The sequence below is a fragment of the Pinus tabuliformis genome, chromosome 7, assembly GCF_031772625.1.
Source record: "Pinus tabuliformis cultivar Carrire ecotype Pingquan chromosome 7, CPIR1, whole genome shotgun sequence".
Taxonomy (NCBI): Eukaryota; Viridiplantae; Streptophyta; class Pinopsida; order Pinales; family Pinaceae; genus Pinus; species Pinus tabuliformis.
Window position 1 is genome coordinate 1,454,430,296 of NC_142293.1, and position 10,188 is coordinate 1,454,440,483.

Below are 10,188 nucleotides of genomic sequence, written 5' to 3' on the forward strand. Positions count from 1 at the left end.
CACCCTGCAAATTTCTCTGAAATTCGTTGTGACATTCCCGAACTTAAGGGAGATAACTACAAGATTTGGAAGGAGAGGATTCTCCTTCATTTAGGGTGGATGGACATAGATTATGCTATCAGGAAAGATGAACCATCGGCACTCACAAATACCAGCACAGCGGACGTCGCGCTTTATGAACGATGGGAGCGATCCAATCGTCTAAGCATGATGTTCATTAAGACTAAAATTTCAGCTGGTATTCGAGGTTCCGTTGATCAGCATGATAAGGTCCGAGACTTGTTGAAGGCCATTGATGAACAATTCGTCTCTTCAGACAAGGCACTGGCAAGCACCCTAATCATGAAATTCTCATCCCTAAGGCTCACCAGTGTGAAAGGTGTGCGCGAGCACATCATGCAGATAAGGGACACTGTGGCTCAATTGAAGAAACTCGAGGTTGAAATATTGGAGTCATTCCTAGTGCACTACATCCTGAACACCCTTCCGCACCAATATGGACCTTTCAAAATCTCATACAACACACATAAGGATAAATGGTCAATTAATGAACTCATGACCATGTGTGTTCAAGAAGAAGAGAGACTGGTGATGGAACTAGGAGAGAGTGCAATGCTGGCAACGCGTGGAAAGGGCAAATCTCAAGCCAATCAGAAAGGGAAAGGTAAAGCACTTCCCCACGCTGATATCAAGAAGGTTTCCAAGTGTTTTTTCTGTAAGAAGAAAGGACACATAAAGAAGGAATGCGCCAAATATCAGAAATGGCTTGCAGACAAAGGTAATTTAATCTGGTTAGTTTGTTATGAATATAATATGGTTAATGTTAATATTAACACATGGTGGATTGATTCTGGATCGACAATTCACATTTCGAATTCCTTGCAAAGGTTTACAAAACCTAAGGAAGCCAGTAGGAAGTGAGCAAAGCATCTTATCAGGAAACAAGATGGGCTCGCATGTGGAAGCTATAAGAACATGTTATTTAACTTTAAGTAGTGGCTTTGTTTTGGAGTTAGAAAAGACCTTTTACGTTCCAAGTTTTTCTAGAAACTTGATCTCAGTTTCAAGGCTTGTACCTTTTGGATATTCCTTAAACTTTTCAGAAAAATCTTTCAGTCTATTCTATAAATCTGATTATGTTGGGAATGGTATTTTGTCTAATGGTCTTTACTGCATTAATTTACAAAACAATGTCACATATGATTCAATGCATGTTCACACTGGTACTAAAAGATGATGATTAATAACACTTCTTCATTAATGATTGATAACACTTCTTCATGAATAACACATCTTCATTGATTCCCCTCTAGTCATGGTGAGCAATTGGTTTGCAAGCTCAAGAAGTCATTGTATGGTTTAAAACAAGCATCTCGCAAATGGTATTTGAAATTCCATAGTGTAATTTCTTCTTTTGGTTTTGTAGAAAACATTATGGATCAATGTATATACCTGAAGGTTAGTGGGAGTAAAATTTGTTTTCTTGTTTTATATGTGGATGACCTTTTGCTAGCAACCAATGATAAGGGTTTGCTACATGAGGTGAGACAATTCCTCTCTAAAAGTTTTGATATGAATGATATGGGTGAGGCATCTTATGTCATTGGCATTAAGATCCATAGAGACAGATTTCGAGGCAACTTGGGTCTGTCACAGGGAACCTATATTAATAAAATTTTAGAGAGATTCAGGATGAAGGATTGTTCACCAAATGTAGCTCCCATTGGGAATATTGGGACGATGTCAGAATGATCCAGGTTTAGACCACTGGAGAGCTGCAAAGAAAGTAATGAGGTACCTTCATGGGACCAAAGACTACATGCTTATGTATATCCTGTTTGAGGCTGCTTTACATGGTGTATGGCTTAAGAATTTCATTTCTGGGCTTAGAATTATGGATTCTATCTCTAAGCCATAGAGAATATATTGTGATAATTCAGCTGCTGGTTTTATGGCTAAAATAGTGGGAGTCGAAATAAACACATCGACATTAAGTATTTAGCTATAAGGGAACGTGTTAAAGAAAATAAAGTGGTCATTGAGCACGTCGGCACTGAGTTAATGATCGCTGATCCTTTGACTAAGGGCATGCCACCGTTTAAATTCAAGGATCATGTATTGAATATGGGACTTGGTTCCATTATGCAGTTTTTTCATTGTATGGACAATGTTAATGAAATTCTTAATTATTGTGATGTTTTTTCTCATATTATGTGCACCTTAAGTTGATTTGAGAAAATTCATTTAAGAAGGACCAAGAATAAACATAGGGTTTATTCATTAAGAAATTGTTGCCACATAAATTATAATAAGAATAAATGCATAGTAATACATGGAAGGTAATACTCGTCATTAGAGGACTTATCGCCATGATTCATGTATCTATTACTTAATACAGATTATCAATGGTTTTTAAGTTGAGACATTAAGTTTGGAAGTATGGACCAAGTGGGAGAATGTTAAGCTCCATTAATTTAACACAAAAGCTACCTTGATTTATGGAGTTGCAGCTTTTCTTAACTTATGGAAACCAACTGCAGTAGTTTCCTTAAGTTAAGAAAATCAACTGCAATTACTAAATTAATAATTGGGAGCTACTAAAGTGGTCCATTACTTTGATCTCATCTCTACCTTGATTTGTGGTTTTTCTAACACATAGCATTTAGAAGCTTGATGGAAGCTTAGCTATATGTTCATCTGTTTGGTCCCCAAGCTCCGATCTCAACCCCCTTCAGTTCTACACCATCTAGCTGAGATAGCAGAGCTCGGAAGTGCCTTCAGAATTTTGTGTTCTTTTGTTTGGACAGAAGCTGGAGTGCTGAAGGAGAAGCTTGTGGACTGTGGCCTGCATCAATACATCACCAATGGCTGGAGGTAACTCGTATCCCTGGGCAATAAGGTTTAATGATTCTTTGAGTTTATTCCGCATGCAGAATCATTGTTAAAATTGTAGAAAGTCTAACATTTTAATCGTCTATACTATAATTTAATATATAAATAAACTTTCATACCTTCTCTGGTATTCAGTTATAGCCCAGTGAAATTCAAAATTATAATTTCAACCATTTACTCACAGATTTAAATCTAAATTCAGGGAAGAAAAAACTGTCAAATACCTAGCCTAACAATAAAATTCTCCAGCAAGTTGTATACGATCATTGGGAAATTCAATAACTTTTTCATATTTAGAGGACGCTGTAGCAGTTTGACAATAATATTCATGTCAGACCATAAAACCTAACCATTTGCATGTCAGACCATAAAACCTAACCATTTGCAGGTCAGACCACAAAATTTCAGATTAAAATATTTAGAAAAGAGTGCAATCGACTTTTTAAGAATTCGAGATTCTTATAAATAATTTTCAATTAATATCTAGGCAATGGTATCTTAAACAAAAGTTAGGTAATGATAAGCAATGAAGCTACATGATCAGGAATTCTGTTTGATAATTATTAAAATCTTATGGGGCGGAATAATAGTCGGGGCCCGGGGGTCAGGAGTCGAAGCCATACCCATCAAGTCGCCCTTTGAAGGACATCGACTGTGTGACAAGGCAGTGGCGTGAAAGGTACACCTGCAAGTTTTCACAGTGTGTGACTCATAAGACCGGTGGCACCCCACCCTCTATATCTTTATGTCTAACGCTGCCTTTTCATTTCTCTCTTATTTTATCACACTGTCTTTTCATTTCACTCCTATTTTATCATTTGAATCGGCATCTGCAGCTTTTCACAGAGTAAAAACTCTTCAACGTTCCATTTCTGGAATCCATGGCGCCATGGCAGGTTGTACCAGGGACTTCTGCCATTCAGGTAAGACACCTCTAGTGTTTTCTTGTAAAACAATTAGCTGTTCTCTTGGTCTTTTGTCTAATAATTATTTATTATCGCTGTACAGTTAGTGGAGGCAAAGATATTGGAAACGGTACAGTACTGTACAGAGCTATGAATGGAATGGGTAGAATTGAAAAGAAAAATAACGGTGGTATGTGTCTATCTATACATGTTTACATTTTTTTTCCAGAGATTAAGAAAGTAAGCCACTGAATGGTGGGTAGAATGGGAAAGAAACAAATGGTGTATACTGCTCTGCACTGCTTACGTTTTCGTTTTCATGTTGATATTTAGACAGTAGACAATGAATGAATAGTCGTCATAATTTTATGGTGGTGGAGTTTGAAAAATAATGGTCTGGTCGATTGAAACTTTTGTCGAATCAACATGGTCTTGTGAAACCTATGAAAACCATTATTTCTGCAAACTATGTAGTATTAGTGCATATAAGTCAGCCATTGTGTGAGTATTTGCATGGTAAATACTAAATATTTCGTAAGAAGATGATGAATGGTCGTCGTATCTTTAGTCGACTTGAACCCTTTGTCGAACCAACACGCGCATGTGAAACCTATGAACAAGCATTATTTCTGCAAACTATGTAAAGTTATAATATATAAATCAGCGATTGTGTGAATAGTTGCCTTGCCTTAGAACGAAAAGAAGGCCGCGACCTGCTGCCCTGTTTATGGGTAGTGGTGGACCAATCCATGTATCTATGTAAGGGCCAAATCATTGCTGTCAACCTTTTCTGGCAACCCCACGTCTTTTTGTCAACTACCTTCGATCTTCCATGAATGCCATGAGATGCGGCACTTTTGCATGCTTTGGCGGCATCGTGCATTCCATTCAAAACCTGCTCAGACCAACCACTAGCCCAGACAAGAGAACGCGATTCGGTGAAACCTTAGAAGTTTAATCATCGGAAGGCACCAAATGTTGCAAGAGCTTAACAAGCCGAAAACATTTGTGTTTAGTTACCCGGAGGAACCATAGCCATACCCACCATTCGTAGATCCAGTCTCTTCAGCATTTCTTTCTAGTTCCGGTCCAGATCTAGTTTGAGTTCCAGAGATTGATCAAGTAAAGACAAAGTTAGTTTCTCATTTTATGTCCGTAGCTTTAGTGGCGCACTCGCTTCGGTTAACAGCTTTCGGTCGAAGGTTCTTTATAAATGAAACTTAAAATTTGCATAAATGTGAGTGAGCGGATAGCGGTCAAGCACCTAGCAAGATCGGGAAGCTTTCTTAGTTATACGTATCTCACAGGATTCATTGTTATGGAGATTGTATAGCTTAATTACTGGTGAAAGCATAAAGCATCGGCCAAATCTAAGAAACTGGCACAGTGAATCTCCAAAAATCCGGTTGAACGATAAACAGGGCAACTGCCTTTTGGAAGTCCAAAATTTAGAGTGAAGTCTATGTGTTGGTTATATATCAAACACAAATTGCAGTGCCTCTTTCATTTTTAATAGTAAATTAGTAGATCACCTAAATTAGATGACCTTATCTTGTCAACGTCCAAGCAGTTGAAATAGAAATCCAAATATGTAAGAATTGGTAGCTTCCTAGATCTGGATTGATTTTTTCAAATGTTCAATCTTTTCAATTCATTTAGTGAACCAGGCTACGACTCAAGAGGACCCATGAATTGATTTTAGCCTTCCGTCCATTAGAGCGACTTGAGGCAACAACCCTATCTCCGAAGGAAAACTGCAAAAAAAAATGGTTTATAAGGAGTGAGATTCATTCCATCCCTTGTGATTTTCACCACACAACAATACATAGTCTCGTAGGCAATATATCCCTCCCACAATGTATTCAACCCTTGTAGCTAATGAATCACATTGCATATGAATTAATCGAAGGAAGTATCCCTTTTGTTGACAAAATGAGTTGCATTTTAAGAAAAAATCAAAGATAAAAATAATGGAAAAAGGAGAAATGGACAATCAATTTTTTGAATCTTAATTATTGGGTTTGTCCTAGGCAAGGACTAACCAGATTTGGAAAGGTTTTTTCGTTTCGAGTCGAACTATTTTCAAAGATGGTATTGTGTGCGTCCTATTTGGTCCTCTAAGGCGGATTATTAACCTTGCTGGTCCCTCTATAGAGAGAAAAATGAGGGTGGTTGTCATAAAGAATTTTGAAATTTATTATGTTTTTGAAATTTTTTACTAGAATATTTATATATGGGGAGTAATTAAAAGGAACGAATATATGAAAATATATGTTGTAGGAAAAAAATGTAGTGTTTTGAGTTTTTAGTATTTATAGAGGTATTTGTGGGTGGGGTAGGGAATGATTAAGCTATATAAAAAATGTAATAATTTTTTTTTCAAAATTTTATTTAATGTGTTTTTTTTTTTTTTTGCCATTTTTTACTATTCAAATCTTATTATTTAAATTGGTCCATTATATTGATTTGTTTTCAAGAATGACAACATTTGAGTGTGAACAAGGCGTCTATTGTTGTTCGCAAGTCACAAATGATCAACAACATCATTGAGATTCTCCCTTCTTCATTGACAACCCTAGGACTGAGTTAATCATTCTCTTTAAAATATTTCAAGTTCTTATTATTATCTTGATTGAAATTGTTATTGAATGAAGGATTTCAACCTATTGTTGTTTTAATAAATAGGAAAATAAGGATGTTATTGTGTGGGTAATTTTTTTTTTCTTTGTCTCTGTTCTTTCTTCATTGTTTTATTTCTTTATCTTTGTTTCTTCTTTTCTCTTTTTTCAAATAGAGCTTAACTAATATGGGTAGTTGGACATGTGAAAAATATGTTCCTCCCATTGGGAATTTCTCACTCAATCAAGAATCGTTAGAGAGAAATCCCTCTTAAGATGATGTGACTAGATTTGCTTATTGTTCACTCATATTATGCGCTTACGAAGCCTATTGGTTGTGCCTTCCCTTACCTTTGCCATTTCACTAGAAGGCTTCTTTGACATCAAAAAACTAGTTGTTAGGCTAGATACAGTTCCTTCCATTCATTGTATAGAGCAATAGAATGTTACTTGGGTGCTTGCGAAACGAATATATGTTGGTTGATTTGGGGGTCAATGACATTCATTCACCTAACTAGGTGGATGGGTCCATTATAAGTCATTAAAGTAATGACATGACAATCACTCAAGCAGCCAAAGAAAGATTGATCCCAATGTTTTATCCCCGCGATACCCATTGGATTGAGTGACATTGTGAATAAAAAATTGCTTATAACTTGTCATATAAAAAAGAACTTAACCTTTTTACTCGTGAATAAGATATTATGTTTGATTTCCCCTTTTTAAACTTTATTTAGTAGCTTGGATGATATCATCATTGAATACTATAGCTAATATGTCTAAATGGATGTCGCTCTTATTTGCCATTGGAAAGAAATAGTGATTAGATTGACATGTTCAAGCCTTTATCACAGAGGATGTTATTGCTTATTATTTTTACAAGAGACAAAATATTTTTAATGTATATTCTCTCTAAAAGTTATGGTATTCCAAGTCTTTAATCAAGTGTACAATATTATTATGTGTGTGGCAGGGTTGTTGTGCATGGTTGAAGAATGGCGGAAATATGGGAAAATCAAATCTGCATTCTTCAAGCTTTAGGAGAAATCATGCACACATGTCAAGATGCTTTCAAGAATTCAGTGAATATGAAACTTCTTGGAATATTTTAAAACCACTTGGTTAGCCAACAACAAAATATGTAAGAAGTTATTGGGGTTTATCAGTGCTCACACTCCAAAACATGCAATTGAATTTCACCATTAGTATATCAAAGAAATGTACCTAAGTAAGAAGAAAAATGTATGCCATAGACAAGTTGATTGGTTAATTTATGGTGTTGTTGACAAAGATTGTATTAGATTACAATCATATTCAATTTGAAATGATTATATGAATTCGTGCAAAAAAATTAAAGGCATGGACCAACAAGTGAGTTATCCTCTCAAAACAAGAAATTTGGGCCACATACTCTAGTTAGTGCAACATTTTATTATACACAAAATTGGTACGTGAAATACAATATATTATCCTTTTCAATGCATTTGCATAATGATATGAATTTTTTCTATTGTTATGGTGGAGGGACCCACCTTTCACAATGTTCTAACTTGTTGACTTCGATTATTTGAGTAAACATGTTGTTGAAAAAAACTCAAGCATTGGGAATGTTACTATAACCACTCCTCGAGGGTGCTTATCCTTATTGTACAACCAATGGGTAATACATCCACACCCACCCCTTTTTTCCTTCATAAATTATTTCATGCCTATAATCACCTCCCCAAACCCTGTCTAATGCCCACCCTAAATATTCCAATTCTCCAAGGTGATTTTCACTATCGCACAACCAATCGGGGTGTATCACCACCCACAACAACTAACCTTTTTACTATTTCACTTCCAGCATTCCTTTGAACCATGATGCCTATATCCACCACCAAGTGCTCCATCATCTACGCAGGAATGATACTATTCTCCATTGCCTATTGTGAGAATCAGTGGTTGATCAAAAAATTTTCTTGAATTAATGAAATTGATTCTATGCATTTTGGTTTTTACAACTAATTGATTATTATAATTTTTGCGTCAATTTGAATTTGGAAATGCAATTGAGAGTTCAAAGAGTGGTTAAGGTGACTTATAAAGCCATTTTCTAGATGAGTCATGATGTTACTTTGCCATTATGTCATTTATGGGTATAAGCTTCCATTATCAATGTCGGGAATGAAGTTTCATTTTGTAAAAAAAAAAAAATGTACAACTAGATGAATTTTCAATACAAATACATGAATTTGGACTTGTGCATTATGACAATGTCTTCATTGACTTTTAAATTTATGATGTGGATTCGATATTATATTCTATTAATGTTACATTACTTTAGATGAATGTAGTTAGAATTTTATTTATTTATTTACAAACTATAAAGTTTGTAAGTTCAATTATTTTTATATTTATATCTAACTCGAGGTTGTATGCAAGGACGATTATATCATTACCATGGAACTTTGCTTAGCTATAATAATTGATGGATTATATATATGTTATTTTATTATAAAATGTAATGTTAAAAATTAAAATATCAAACAAAATTAAGTTATTATTTTCACTCTTTTCACATTAAGATTTTTTTAGCTTTGCTAAACAAAATGAGTTATTACTAGGTTAATAATTTTTTTGAAATTTTGATTAAGATAATCTCTTTCCATGTATTTGTCAGTTTTGCTCCAACTCAATATATTATCATCAATTTCTTCCGGATTATCATTATAAATATTATTGAAATAAATCATTTAATTGAATATATATGTGTGTGTGTGTGTGTTTGTAGATTTGTGTTGTCTTAGTGAATTATTATTAATATAAGATTTATTGTAATTTACTTATTATTTGGTGCTCAAAATATAACAAAATTGAGGACATTTCTAAACATGGTTCCATGTCTAATCATACCAATTAGAGATTTTCACGATTTTTCAATTATTTTTATATTTATATCTCACTCAATGTTGCATGCAAAGACAAACATATCATTACCATGGAACTTTGCTTAGCTATAATAACTGATGCATTATATATGTGTTCTTTTATTATTAAATATAATGTTAAAAATTAAAATATAAAACAAAATTAAGTTATTTTTTGCACTCTTTTGACATTAAGATTTTTTAAGTTTTTGCTAAGCAAAATGAGTTATTACTAGGTTAATAATTTTTTTGAAATTTTGAATATAAGATAATCTTTTCATACTTCACATATTTTAGTTTTGCTTCAATTCAATATATTATCATTATTATAAATATCATTGAAATAAATCATTTAATTGAATATATATATATAAAATTCACCTTGATAATAATTAAATGTTATATTTGTTTTGTGTGAGACCAAATATAATAAAATAAAATAAAGTGAGATGTCCAATTAATTTTTTAGTGTAAAAATAATAATTCGAGTTTATGGCTTGCACATGGTTTTGGATCTATGATTTTGGTGGTTTCACATGGTATTGTGCCTCTAGTATTTTCTTGCGTGTAGACTATACAAATATGGTATTGATCTCACAAAATAAATAAAGAGTGGAAAGTAGAATACATTGAGTGGAGTTGAAGTTTGATGTGTATTTTATCATTAATAAAAAGAGTTGTTTTAGTTGGGTTTTCCACATAAAATTTTTGTTGTTTTAATAAATTATTATTGATCCAAGAGTTTTTGTAATTTATTTATTAATTGGTGCTCAAAATATAATAATATTGAGAACATTTCCAAACATGCCTGCATGTCTAATCATACCAATTTGAGATTTTCACAATTTTTTTAAATATATTTAT

The 10,188-nt window shown here is 33.8% G+C and overlaps 1 long non-coding RNA gene across 1 annotated transcript; it reads left to right on the forward strand.

Moving 5' to 3' along the window:
* Positions 1 to 2,674: 2,674 nt before the first annotated feature.
* Positions 2,675 to 7,785, forward strand: LOC149253203 (uncharacterized). Its single transcript, XR_016266146.1, has 4 exons — positions 2,675 to 2,874; positions 3,729 to 3,815; positions 3,901 to 3,987; positions 7,389 to 7,785. It is a non-coding gene; the product is annotated as an uncharacterized LOC149253203 (long non-coding RNA).
* Positions 7,786 to 10,188: the final 2,403 nt, after the last annotated feature.